The sequence below is a fragment of the Bactrocera dorsalis genome, chromosome 5, assembly GCF_023373825.1.
Source record: "Bactrocera dorsalis isolate Fly_Bdor chromosome 5, ASM2337382v1, whole genome shotgun sequence".
NCBI classification, from domain to species: Eukaryota; Metazoa; Arthropoda; class Insecta; order Diptera; family Tephritidae; genus Bactrocera; species Bactrocera dorsalis.
In genome coordinates, this window is record NC_064307.1 from 34234023 (window position 1) to 34248957 (window position 14935).

Below are 14935 nucleotides of genomic sequence, written 5' to 3' on the forward strand. Positions count from 1 at the left end.
ATATACTTGCAACAAGTAATTTCAGATGCCGTAGAAGAAATAACATCAAACTAGGATTGCTCTTTTTCCATTGCACAACAACAAATTTACAAGCAATCTGCACTTCTTTTTTGTTGCATTGAATAAAGGGAAAATATAGGGAACGTGGAAGGACGGAAACAAGCGGCTGAAATGGAAATTGTTTGCTGGTAAACCAAAGTCGGTAACAGTCATTGACATAATCATATACACAAGAATCAATATGAACACACACATATATGTATATGCATATGGAAATATTTATGCATTTATACATTTCGATATATACATACATATGTGTGCATGTATGTAAATGTGTTTGTGCTTTTCTTGCGCTGCTCACGTCAGCGATTGGTCAGTTGGAGAATAAGTAATCAGCGGTCGGCTTGAATACCAACATATTTCACGGCCGGCGTGTGGAGAGGAGAAGAGGTCGTAGGTTATTTTCAGGGTTTTAGCTGTAACTTTACTCTGCTACTGTTTTTGCTTTTGTTTTTGTTGGAAATACACAAGTTTCATGGCGTTGCATTGATTCCTTGCAGATCAGTTAAACTCCACTTGTTGTTGTTGTTGTTTATGTTGGTGCTAGTGCAACCAATGTGATGTAGGTTGATGCCATGTTAAGGAATGCAATTTTCATATGCATATCCAGTGTGCACTGAGGCTCGCAACACAATCACTGTCGTAGAAGAATTGCATTGCAAATGCAACAATGCAACAATGTATATCAACTCAGCTGCTTATAGTAGTCACAACAAAGCCAACACACACTTAACATGAGAAGTGCATGTTATCAATTTGAACGGAATCAATATTTTTGTATTGAATATCATTTATTAAGCCGCTCGCCTCGGAGAAACTGGCTCATCGAGCGCTACAGAGCAATGATCTACAAGTTCTTCTGCCACAACTTGATTAATTGGGATTGGAAAACATATGGTTCCAACAGGATATGCTGAAGGATGCATTTCCCGGGCGTCTAATCTCCCGTTTTGGCGAATTACACTGGCCAACAAGATCGCCTGATTTGACCGTTCCAGACTTCTTTTTGTGTGGATTTTTGAAGTCGCGGGTTTATGTCAACAAGCCTCAGACTCCAGCAGTTCTTAAGGACAATATCCGTCAAGAATGTGAGGACCTATCGCCGAAAGTTCGGGCCAAAGTGTTGGTAAATGCCATAAAAAGGGCTCAAATGACAATCAACTGTGGCGGCGGTCATTTACATGATATCATATTCTCGACTTGATGTAAAAAAATTTTAAAGACCGAATAGAATTAATCCACAAGCAGAATCAAACTTTTTAATTTTTTAAAAAAATTACAGCCAACAAACATCGAAAGGTTATTTTTGCGCAAACCTTGTATATACATATGTTATATCTTAGGGTCTTCGACGTTTTCTTCTGAGTATTATAAGATTCATGGCAAACTTAATACGATCTTTACCTTTTATAAAACTTTATAACTTTTATTTTGAGATCAGAGAACAAAAATTAAATATTAATCATAGAAAATCGCTATTCTCCATTGAGATCTATATACTTTTGCAAACGTTTGAACCAATTGTCGAAGCATTTTTGTCACTCTGATCGATGGATCTCCAAAACCTTCATTATCAATGCATCAACCGCCTCTTCGTATGTGGAAAATAGTTGAACCTTAGTGTATTTTTAATGGACGGGAATAATTAGAAGTCATTTGATGCCAAGTCAAGACTTCATTTTTTGTCAATGCAATGTATGCTGGCCCTACTAATGCCTTTAGTTGTCTCAATCTCACGATAGGTCACATGAGGATCTGCTAATATTAGTTTGCGCACAACATCAAGAGTTTCCGGAACTGCAACTGATTTTTGACGACCTTCATGAAATTCGTCTTGGAGTGATCAAACAGTTAATTAAGTTCATCGATGCACCGTTGCTGAGTTAATCCACGTCGAAAGTTGTAGTATAATAAATAATCGCACGAAAATGTTCACGATTTAATTCCATTTTTTGGCTGAGATGAATATTTTAAGTTACTGTAAACTACATAACTAGCGGTGGTATGTCAAAACGTTCTTAGTGTGCCTAACATCAAAAATAACAAACTTTACCATAAAATTGTGAGGTGGCAAATCTGGAAATATAAAAGGCCATCGCACAGGACCCTGTTCAGAGTTAAAAACTCAAATTTTTAGTTGAAGGACAGAAAAGTATGAAAATCGGTTCAATTTAATTTAAGGCCCTGTAGCAGCAGACTGAATTTTTTTATTTTGTTTCGGTTGATCGGATGGTAATCTCATCGTTTCTTAATTTTTAGAAGTCCCCCTATTTCGAGACAAATTCAAAAGCGATTATGTCAAAAAATTGCGGTTTTGAGGCAAACAAGTCAAAGATCTTTTTCACTGATAAAGTGAGGAAGTTTTATACCGATGTGCCCGAAAAATAAGGTGACATTGTATTTATTTTGAAAAATCTTTATTTATTCTTCCAAATCAATTTTATCCCCTTCAAAGTAATCCCCTCCCGATGCAATGCACTTATGCCAACGGATTTTCCAATCTTCGAAACACTGGTTGTAGTCACTTTCCGGGATGGCCTTCAGTTCCGTCTTCGCTGCGGCTTGAATCTCCTCTATCGTATAAAAACGGTGTTCCCGGAGCGGTCTTTTGAGCTTGGTTAATAGCCAGAAGTCGCACGGCGCCAGATCAGGTGAGTACGGTGGTTGCGGAACAATATGAGTTGAGTTTTTGGCGAAATGATTACGAATTACGAGGGCAGTATGGGATGGTGCATTATCGTGGTGTAAAAACTAAGAATTGTTTCCACAATTCCGGTCTTTTTAGGCGGATAGCGTTACGCAAACGACGCATAACGTCCTTGTTGACTGTTTGACCGGTTGGAAAGAATTCATAATTCACAACACCACGATAATCGAAGAAAACAGACAACATGACCTTGATTTTTGAGCGACTTTGGCGCGATTTTTTTGGTCTAGGCTATCTTTTGGCACGATATTCGCTCTATTGATCGGTTGTTTCGTGGTCGTAAACCAGTTATAATGCGTTTCATGACACCCTGATAGTCCGAAAGCATCGTTTCACACACTTCAACGCGGCGCTTTTTTCCAAAAAATTCAATGTTTTCGGTACCAGTCGAGATTTGATGCGCTTGAGGCCCAAAAAATCCTTTAAAATGGTATTGGCTGAGCCTTTCGATATGCTAACTTCATCAGCAAGATCTCTAATTGTTAATCGACGATTTTTCAACACCAAATCTTTGATTGGAAACTCATTATACTACTTGTAAACATTTTTTTAGACTTAGCCCCATCACCAAAGGCTTTCTGCACCACCCTCAACGTATCCGCAGCAGAAAATTGATTCCGTAAACAAAATTTAATGCAAATTCGTTGTTCAACAAATTTCGACTTCGCAAAAAACGAAAAACTCACTTTTAGCAGCTCACAAAACGACACGTATCTCATACACTAATGAATATTTTGACATGAAATTTGACATAAATATGACTGACAGTACTACCAACCTACAACAAAAAATAATTCTCCAAATTTTTCGGCGTGCGCAGTTTAAATTCAAATGTCACCTTATTTTTTGGGTACGGTAGTTCAAAAGCAATCCTGCGTCGAATAACTTGTTTCATAGTTAAATACCACAAATATATTGAGTTAAAGTGTAAGTTATATTTAAGAAATGAATTTTGAGAATAAGTTTAGGAACCTGATAAACCTAAATGACCTAAAGAATGTCAATACATACAATATGACAAGTTTTTATGCAAATCGAAAAATTATATAATTTACGAATAAAAAGAAAGTATTTTTACTAAACGAAGCATTCATTATGTTCCTATTTCTTGGTAATATTTTCTTCCATACCTTTGTAATATTATTTAAAAAAAAACCAACCAATCAAGTTATTGGTCATTTAATGTCGTCATTTCTTTACGCATATTATTTGGCTGAATATTTGTTTTTGTTCTGTTTCGGTGTATAAAGTCTCTTTGTATGCAAATCCCTTGTGCCGTTCTGGTATTAACTTTGTGATTCAGATTTAACGCTGCCGAGAGCCAATTAACGCAGCACGCAGCTTTCTGGCGTACTTTGTATTATTCATTTGTGCTTTTTATTCATATTGAAATTGCGTTTAATTTTTTTTTCGAACCGCATTAGTGTGTGTTCTGTGGGATTAACGCTGTTGCATTATAAATAGGTCATCAACACCGATGGGCTGCTGGCGAAGCGTTGGGCCAGAGCGTAATACAGGTCGTTAAGGAGTCTTTGCATAAATTAAGTTAAAGGAAATGAATGTTTTGGAATATACTAAGAGTATACGAATAAATATATATGTACGTATATAGATGTCATATGTACTATATGAGCTTGTTAATTTGCATGTACTAAAATATGCGTTAATTTGTTTCAATTGTGGCTCCGCAGCCTAATCGTTTGCGTATGGGATTATTAAGCAACGGCAAAAGTTGGAGATAGAATTCTTTCATTTGTTCATGCCACCTGCCTTACCTATAGGATTTACGTAAAAGATATATACAAATGTCTCAATAAACCGACACCAGACGTGGAAATATATTTGTCTTAAAAGGCGTTTAATGAAAGTAAATGACCGTGCTCAAAGAATATGCTTTTTAAGCTATAATAAGTCTTAAATTGACCATATAAAAATATATAAAAAATTTCGAACTTTCTTTGTTGACTGAAGCAAATACTTACATATATCGCACAAAATATAAGGTAAGATATAACAATGGATAAATTATCGCTTAAAGCAAAAATGTATAAAATTGGTCAAAGAATTACCGAATTAGAACTGAAAGTTCTCCTGTAGAACTCAAAGTTGTGATCTAATGGCTGATGCCTCTAAGCATACTGAAGTTATGGAGACAACACTTCTCTAACCTCCTAAACGGCAGTGAAAGTGTATCATCTGGAGATGGTGAACCCGAATCCCCAATCGATGAAGGTGGCATAGATGTTCCATTGCCCGACTATGAAGAGGTTCGAATAGCAATTACCAGCCTGAAGAACAACAAAGAGCAGAGGCCGATGGATTATCGTCCGGGTTTCTCAAACACGTTGACGAAGAGTTGACAAGGTGCACAAATCAACTTCTTTGTAAGATATGGTAGGATGAAAGCATGTCTGACGATTGGAAATTAAGTGTGCTATCCTTAATCCAAAAAAAGAGTAACCCACAATCTGCACCGTTTACTGTAGGATAAGGTTATATAGATATAAGATCTTATCTATGTAAATCTACTGTCGACCAGATTTTAACCATGCGCCAAATCTTGGAAAATACTTGTGAAAGGAAGATCTACACCCAGCACCTCTTCGTCGATTTTAAAGACGCTTTGATAGCACGAAAAAGAACTGCCTCTATGCCGATATGTCTGAACTTGTTATCCCCGCAAAGATAATACTGCTATGTTAACTGACGTCGGGAAACACGAAAAGCTCCGTCAAGATCGGAAGAGACCATTCTGAGCTGTTCGATATCAAGCAAGGTTTTATATAAGGTGACTCCCTATCGTGAGATTCCTTTGCTCTGCCGATGAACAAAGACCAAACTCTACAAGTAACTCATCATTCGCGACCTGCTATATGGTGCAGAGGCATGGACGATGACAACATCTGATGAGTGGATCTTAGGAGTGTTCGAGAGAAAAGTGTTGCGGAAATCTTATGGTCTTTTACTCATTGGCAATTGCGAGTACCGCTTCATTGGAGAGATCAGGTTGAGAATGACCTGGCTGCACTTAGTATTTCGAATTGGCACCAAACGGCGAAAAGGAAGAACATCTGGCGCGCTGTTGTAGAAACCAATAAAGTACCGGGAACCCTGTATGTACTAGTTATATTCAGGCACATATGTAAATGTTTGTTTGTATATTCGTAAAAAATGGGTACCAACAAAGACCTTTTCAAGTTGTACTAAACTGTAACGAATCTCTCATCAACACATTGCATTTTGGTAATATGTATATATATTGCATATACAAACACTATACCGTTATTGTGTTGTTTCTAATGCTGTTATGGTAGAATTTTAGCATTTATGTCACTTTTGGTTAGCAGGATTTGTGCATTTTAATGCAATTTGTTTTGTATAAACACTTTTCCATCAACATGCTAAGCGAATTTCCAGTTTGGCTAGTTTTTCGAAATCGTTTTCGCAGGTTTAGTGAGTGAATAGAAATTATAAAACGAAACGGATGTGTAACAGCTGACATTGATGTGATGCGACAGTTTCCTATTTAGAAGTGCTTGTGGAAAATGGTAGTTGTTGTAATGGAAAAAGATTTTTTTCATTGTCTAATCTCATAAAAAGTGTTTAACACTCTTGTTAGAGCAATAGAGTTGTCGCACAACAGAATTATGCGTTTAGAATGCTAACAAAACATGGCAGATCAAAATGATGAAATTTTATTACTACAAATAACACAGAGTTGCTTTATAAGTACGAATTGCATATCCTTTTGGTTTGTCACTGTAATATTAACTTTAATTACCACTTATTTTCGACGGTTGATAAGGTACTACAAGTATATGACTTTATTCTCAGAGTAATGCATTTGTAAACAATTTGATCTTTCTTCACTTGATGACGCTACAATATCGCTGTTTCACACTTTAAAATAAAGGAAGATGGACGTATAGACTAATTAAGAATGAACTGGCCTGGATTGACAGACGACACGGTGAGATGGACTCCTTCGAGCCATGCTGTTTCAGGGAATACTTAATATACATAAATAATAATACATAAATTTCGCCACGATGATGAAACACAATGTTTCTTCAGCGGAAATGCCGCAGAAAACGCAGAGCACAACTTTTTTTCTTGCTCGAGGTGTTTAGTGAAGAGAACCACCATAGAACATATAACAAAAACAAATAACAAACGAAAGGATGACGCCCGACAACATAGTGAGTCAGATGCTGCGATCAGAGATGCTGTGAGCTAAAATGAAAGAGTGGGCCGCAATAGCGCTCCAAGAACTAAAGGAAAGAAAGGTAGTGGAGAAGCATAAGACCACATGAAGGGTCCTGGAGGCAGGTGAAGAGACTTTTATCGCCCAGCTTGGTCCTGCGAAGCAATGCTTAATGGCGGTACCGCAGGTACAAATAAAAGCTACTGCAGCTAATTAAGGGTTTAGTACGTAAACATACTGTTCCACAAGCCTGACATTGTTCCAAATTGACATTGTTCCAAATCGTCACGACGTTGTACCAAAAGAGGTATACTCTAGGAAACAATATGAATCGTGTTTGTTGTCAGTTTCACCGTGGCAGTACCTTTGAAAGTTTTCTCCTTTGGAAACAAAAAAAAATATTTCTTAATAGTTGGGAGTAGAGATAGATACTAAACTGAGCTGAAGAATGAACGTAGAGCAACGTATTAAAAAGCTTATATGGCTTACTTCAAGTGTAAGAGAATACTCAACAGAGACTGGGGCCTAAAGCTGAATATAGTATTGTGGATGTATACGGCTATCATTGGACCCAATTTAACATATGGATTACTGATCTGGAGAACGGTATTAGAGAAAGAATATATTTCTTTAGGGCAGCCTATACAGGGGTTACCGCGGCCGTTAAGTCAAGTCCGACTGATGCGCCCATAGACTGCCCATAGGAGTTTTCATACGAAAAGTAGCATCATTTTGTGCTTTAAGAATGCTGAATATAGGTAACTGGAAGATGAGAAGATATGGAGATGGTGATATTTTTTAACCAATGCAAAATAAATCTACATATATCATACTATATCCTCTCAAAGTTTGATTTCAATAGGTGAAGATATCCTCTGAAGACGGTAGAGAAGAGGTTCATCAGGGGAGAAGAATACCATCTCAGTCTATACGGACAGTTCCAAAATGGACTGCGGAGACTGCGAACTGCTGTAAGAATGAGGAAGATAGGAGATTGGAACATAAAAAATATGGATATAGCGGTATCTTTTACCAAATCAAAATAAATTTAAAGATATCTACTATATCTTCCCAAAATTGGATTTCAATATTCAATTCCAAGTGAAGATACCCTCTAAACGTGAACGGAGAAGAGGTTTAGTAGGGGAGAGAATACCAACTAAGTTTATATGGAGGGTTACAAAATAGACTGCGAAGTAGGGACGCAGATATACTGTGGGATCTTGATATCTCTCTCTTAAACCGTCTACCAAGCTCGGGTAAAATTTTCCAAGCGAACGTACTAGGCATATAGACGGTCTGTGGAGCTCTACAAGAATTCTACGAGAGGATACAAAAAGCAACCATATACCATACATGGTCCACGGACCTTGTCGTCGCCAAAGATAAACTCCAAAGTGATCAACAAATGCAGGAAGGCTTAAGGCGCACCATCAGGTTAACAACACTTACCTTTATTTAATGGCTTCCCGGTCATACGAACATTTTTTTTAAGAAAACTCATCAAATCTAAATACACGAATATATTGATTTATAGTTCAGTTCAGAGAAATCACAAAAAGCTGGAGGGCATATTTACAAATCACTCATTTTATTTTCTTTCTGCGTAGCAAATGTTGATGCACAAACAAGACACGGTCAGATTGCAAATGTAGGTGAAGTAGAAATGTATAGCAATGTAGCAGATGATATCGAGGGCAATCTTGGGCGCAACAACGGAGCCAGCTGCAAGGAGTGAACATTGTAAATAAGCGCCATTACATTATGAAGAATTGTAAAATAGAGTGCATTTAGAAAAAAATCAAGTACGAAATGATATCAGCATGCAGAAATGTGGAACGCGGGGATGGGAGGGCATTCGCTTAAACGCAGGAAACCGCAGCAGGGACGGGCAGATGACTGAGTGCTGCTGTGCAACAACGTGCGCTGATGTACTCGCAACGGTAACTGCGAACTGGCAGTCGGTTGCTGCTGCACTGGTCAGTTGGTCAGTTGCGGTCCAGTGGTCAGTGGCTGGAATGAATGAAGAGCGCATGCATAGGGACCCTTGGCCTTATTTTCGTTGCCACTTGTAGAACTTTTTTTCGTATTTTTTTCTTGTTTTTAATTTTATTTTTTATTTTAATTTTTATCTGCGCAAACTTCTCATATACTTTCGCATGAACATGTGTGACTGTGTCAGTGTGCGGGTGTACCCATATATTTTGAGAGAATATTTAAATTGCTACACAGCGCTCTGCTGCTCGTAGTTATTTCCAGAGCGATGATTTTTTTTTGCTGTCTGCTGGCATGCTTTTAATGCACATACATAAATATGAGTACTTGATGCGATTATGGTAATTTTATTATTTTATATTATGAATAAAATATGCACATATAAATAAATCGGAGAAAGGGCCATGGGAAGCGTTGTGTACAGTTTGGAGATGGAGAGCATGGAGTGTGGTCAAAATTTAAGAGCAAAAGTGGCCACAAAGTAACAAAAAAAAAAAACCAAATTGGGAGCAGCCATAATGGGTTAGCAATAAAAGTGTGCCAAAGTGTAGCAGTTGTGGAAGCCAAGCATTACGTTTTGTTTACGGACAAGCTGATGCCGTGTAAAGAGGAGTGAAATTCCATGTAAATGAACTACCTGGGAATTGCGACTCGCTGGGAAACAGTGTAACGAATCGTAAGTTACTATATAGCAGTATATGGATATGAGTGCATTTTTGGCAAGTGCAACAGTATTTTATTAGTTTTATTTATTTTCAATGGTGGCACATGCTGGACAGTGAGGAGAAGCAAGTGGAGAACCGTGAATTGGACACTATAACTGTATTTAAGGCTAAAAATTTATTGCAGCAGTTTTAATGCATTGAATGCCCTTCTCACGTCCATAGTTTTAAACTTACAGTAAAAGGTAGTTGAAATGCATTTTGCGATATTTCAAAAGTAGTTTAGTTTAGTTATGTTCAAATTAGTCTACGCTAGAGAACAAAGCACGTGTAGGGTTTGCAATAATATATTTATGGCAATATACTATATAAAAGTGAGCTGAGGATGAGCTGCTAAAACGCTTGAAATTTGGCTTTGCACGCTGGTACTCGGAGGCTCCGGTGTAAGCAGTGAGATTTTTGAATAGCACATAGGAAAGTACTCATAATTATGACAAAGGGATATCACCAGTTATTTGGTAAATGAGAGCGGCAGAGTCCAAATTACATATGTATGATATTTTTTATAGCGGTCTTTGCATTCAAAATTTACACTAAAATTTTTTTTCTTTCAGAAAAAATATTTGGATCAAAATATCTATCTTCTTTACTTCGAATTTCCAAAAAACCCGAAAGCTGCCTTAATTAGTCCCTGTGAAGAACGATTAGTATCTTGAACCGTTCTGCAACGAAAAAAGCCTAGAAACAGCTTCGCCTGTCTAACCAATTGTTGCCAGCGCCGTTTTCTACTGGCCTTTTGCCCTTTCTATAGCTCCTTTCGCAAAGTGTAGTCGTCCTCAGCAATGAAAGGTTGAGTTCCTATCGAGTTGGTTGCCGCAACTTCTTTCGCCTAGAGATCAGCTCATATCCATTGATGCCGCTATGCTTAGAGATCTATGCTATAAGGTATTGTTATCAGTGGCAACCCTGTTAGGTTTTTACGGAACCCATAATCATTGTTGATTGGATTTCAATGGACGAGATTGCTCGAAGAGACACTTGACGATCACTAGAATGACAATTCATTCTCTGTGATAGTTCTTTCTAGAATTACCTCCGCACATCTGCTAATGGCATTGACCTCAACCTGAAAAATGCTAGGAAACCTGCGCATCGGACCTGAGAGCTTGGTCCGTAGTCCCACTATACCAAACCCAATTCTAGCTGATTATAGTATATATGTCGTATCCTCGTCAGGTTGGATTTCATTAGTGAGGATCCTCTAGACGCCTACCAACGCCTCCAAAATGGATTGCGGAATAGAAGTAAGGACTTTGGCATATCTTCCCTTTTCCATCTGTCTATCAAACTTAGCTAGCGTCTTTCAAATGGAAGTGCTAGACATAGAGAAGGACTATGAAACTCTAATGAGCAACTACGGAAGGATATACAAATCAGCCATAGAAACAGATAGTCAGATGGCATTCTACAATTATAGGAAAGCCTTAAGCTTATTGGCATGTCAACTGTACTTGTCCATAATTTGGGTTCCCGATCACAGGAACATTTAAGTTTGAGGCCTTTTAAGGCTAGTCCGATGCGGAGTTAATATGCCTCTTAGGAACGATCAAAAGAGAACTTTAAGCACAATTTTAATAAACAGCTCAGAAGAAATGGAAATCTATAACCAAATACAAGGAGGCAGATTTTGCCTAGATATGACAAGACAGGAAATACAAACATATTAATAAGGTCCAGGAAATTTAAGTCTACAGATATTTACAACTACTATAACAGCGTATTTGTCGTTTTGAGAATATGGGCTAAGAAAACAGTTGTCCATTTGCTCTGTGAATGCCGAACGAGCAGTTATTACACACCCGATAAAGAACACTTGGAATCCATGAGCTACAAAATCTGGCATGGCGGTCTACAAAATGGTCCATGTAGCGTTAATTGGGTTCGGGAAGGCTATACTCCTACCACTAGGTCGTACAGGAGATGCTTGAAAAGGTAGCTGGTGATCTTACATTCATCAAACGCATCATTGCATTAAGTTAGTATATCCTGCATAAATATGAAATTTTCCCATACAATAACTAGACTTTGAACGGTCAGTTTGTATGGCAGCTATTTGCTTTAGTAATCCGATCCGTACTTCATTCGAATTTCTTCGGAGACTTGATCGTCTTCTTCTTCTTTATTGGCGTAGACACCGCTTACACGGTTATGACCGAGTTTACAACAGCGCGCAAGTCGGTCTTCCTTTACGCTGTTTGCGCCAATTGGAAATTTCAAGTGACGCCAGGTCCTTCTCCACTGGTCTCGCCAGCGGAATGGAGGTCTTTCTCTTCCTCTGCTTCCCTTAATGGGCACGGCGTCGAACATCCTCAGAGCTTGAGTGTTTTCATCCATTCGAACAGCATGACTTAGTTAGCGTAGTCACTGTCTCTTAATTCGCTGACCTCAATTCGCTGACCTCAATTGCGTAGTATAGTATACCTGAAACAGCTCATCGTTCCATCGAATGCGACATTCACCTTTGCCAATGCGCAAAGGGCCATAAATCTTCTTCATAAATCTAAAAAGGGCCAGAACCTTTCTCTCGCAAACTCGTAAAGTCGACTCTTCAGATGTTGGTGTTAATGCTGGTTCCAAGATAGACGAAATTATCTACGATTTCGAAGTTATGAATGTCGAGCAGGGTATATTAGAGTGATTTTTATGAAAGTTGATATGTCCTAAATTTTAGGATGAAATCAGATTTGACAGCTGTGTCTCAATGCATTTCAATACCTCTTAAAGCACTCTATACATAAGCTGATTTATATTCGCCCTAAAATGCCACTAAATAGTCGTCATCACAGAAGAAGCCCATTCATTTCATTGGTTACTTCCTTGCCGTGCGGCAATATGGGGCTTCACCTACCCATCCGTTATCCGTATAACTACGCCTTTTGTGAAAAACATAAGTGGTGTTAATTGTGCAACTAATTTCATAAACTGCATAACTTTTATTGAATTAAGTATGTGTGCGTGACTGTGCACCTTCTGACTGTGTTTCCGACATTTGCTCCCACTGTCAACACCGGCAGCGCTGTAGCCTGTGCCAGCAAAAACGCATACAAGCAATTAAGTGTGTGTGGCTTGTGGCATGTACTGTGCGTCGGCATGTGGCAACGCTTTGAACCTAACTATTTGTACATATGTGCATATGAGCCCATGCAGTATGAATGCAAAGTTTCGGCTTGTGCAACAATTAACGTCTACGCGCATGCCGCAAACCGCACAACCAGTTCAAAGCTTATGAAGTGGCTTCGTCGATCGAGGAAGCAACTTTTTAATTTAATTAAATTTCAAGTAGGAAAATCTAGAGAATAGACACCAACTCTTTTCATCTATTGAGACTCAACATTGGTGGGGTAGGCAGTGTGCAACATTAACCACACAATTAGGAAAGCGGCTATGAGGCACAATGCAATGGGGCACAAATCAGCATAGTTGACTCAATACCTAGCGCTAGCGCATATACGCGTGTATATGTGCATTTGTGTGTCTGCGCATGAGGAAGGAAATTCCATTGCTGCTAACCAATTTTATTTTTTTTAATGTATACTCGTATGTGGCATGAGGAGGCTAAAGTTCACACAGTCGCATACAGACGCACACAATGTGCGCATTTGCAGTGCATAATGCGATTATATTACGTCTTAGGGCATGCAACAATACCTTCCTGTGTGTGCACACAGCGCGTGCTTGTCAGTTTTGGCTTGCCTTTGCTCGTGTGGAATTTGTCAACCATTGCCAAATTGATGCTAGAATGCAATGTGTTGTGGCGCCTCCATTCGCACTTGGCTAACCGCTTTGTGCTGCTGGCAATTTCGGTGCGTACGCATTGTATGAGGCAGTGTTTGTAGCTGTTGCGTAAACACACATATAGACATATGAGTAAGACTACGTTCACACGAGGACTCTCACTGTCGCCCAAACCGGTTTGTTCAGCTCAAATTATCGGACTCGTGTTGCTCGTCTGAACGCAGTGACTCACACCACAAGAGAATTTGCCGATAATGAGCCGCAAAACGCCTCCTCGTCTGAATGCAGTCTAATATGCTTGCTCACCTATGTTACTCTCATTTAGTTACGTACTTTGATGTGGAGTGAATCGGAGCTCAAAGTCCTTCTTTTGCCTCTGACAGTTTGTTTTTGCTACTTTGCTATAAGTGTATCATTGACAACTTTGGTAAACAATTGACAAAGCGTAGATAGGTTCTGGTTTAAGTTTTGGTCTAATTTAGATTTTAAGCAACGTGTTGCATGGTGTATTACGAATGGTTCAAGCAGCTCATGACTTTCGATCTTAGACCAAGTATCCTGTAGGTAGCCAAAAAACTTCCTTTTGAAGGCGATTAAAAGTAAGATGCCTCACCAAGGTGGAGGTAGCCTCGGATGAGAGGGCCCTCTTCCGATGACGACTACTGCAAACAATTTAAGGGCAAGAAGTGCAATGGACGGAACAAGGAAAGTAGCGTGTAGGTCCTAATGGCATTTACTACAATGGTCATATGGAGGAAAGCAAATTCGTTGTGGGATACATTATGGGAAAGAGACTCCGCCGCCGAGTACTGGCATTCACCCCGATGGAAGGACATGTAGCCACAATCCGGATGTAAGAGAAGGGCGATTGTCTTCTATGAGCGCTTAGAGTGCACCTATGAGAGCTGTCCTCGCCATGATGTCAAAGTAGTGCTTGGCGACTTTAACGCCAGGTTAGGCAAAGAAGATATATGGTCGATAAATTCAGCCCCCATGAGAAAACATCCCCAAACGGTTGAGGCTGATCGATTTAGCCGGGGCCCGAAATATGGTTATTTCTAGTACTAGATTCTAGGATAAAAAAATTTAGCAAGCTACATGGCTGTCTTCGGATAGAAAATCCACCAACCAGATCGATCATGTTGTGATAGACGGAAGATATGTCTCCAGCGTTTTATATATGTGTGCGCTCCGAGATTCCTGCATTGACTCGGACCACTATTTTGTTGCAGCCTGCTGAACGGCAATGAAAGTATAGAACCGGGAGAAGGTGAAACCGATTCACCAACAGCAGACGTTCCATTGCCCGACCATGAAGAAGTTCGATTAGCAATTAGCCGTCTGAAAAACAACGCCGAAGGCCGATATATTGTCAGCCGAGCTATTCAAACACAACGGCGAAGAACTGCTAAGAAATATACATCAGCTTCTTTGTAGAATATGGTCAGACGAAAGCATGCCCAAAGATTGGAATTTAAGTGTGCCTAATCCACAAAAAGGGAGACACCATAA

General features: G+C 39.1%; 1 protein-coding gene across 1 annotated transcript in view; it reads right to left on the reverse strand.

Annotated features, from left to right (window-relative positions):
- Window positions 1–14935, reverse strand: part of LOC105227122 (uncharacterized) — a 266518-nt gene that overhangs the window by 36716 nt on the left and 214867 nt on the right. The window lies entirely within an intron of this gene.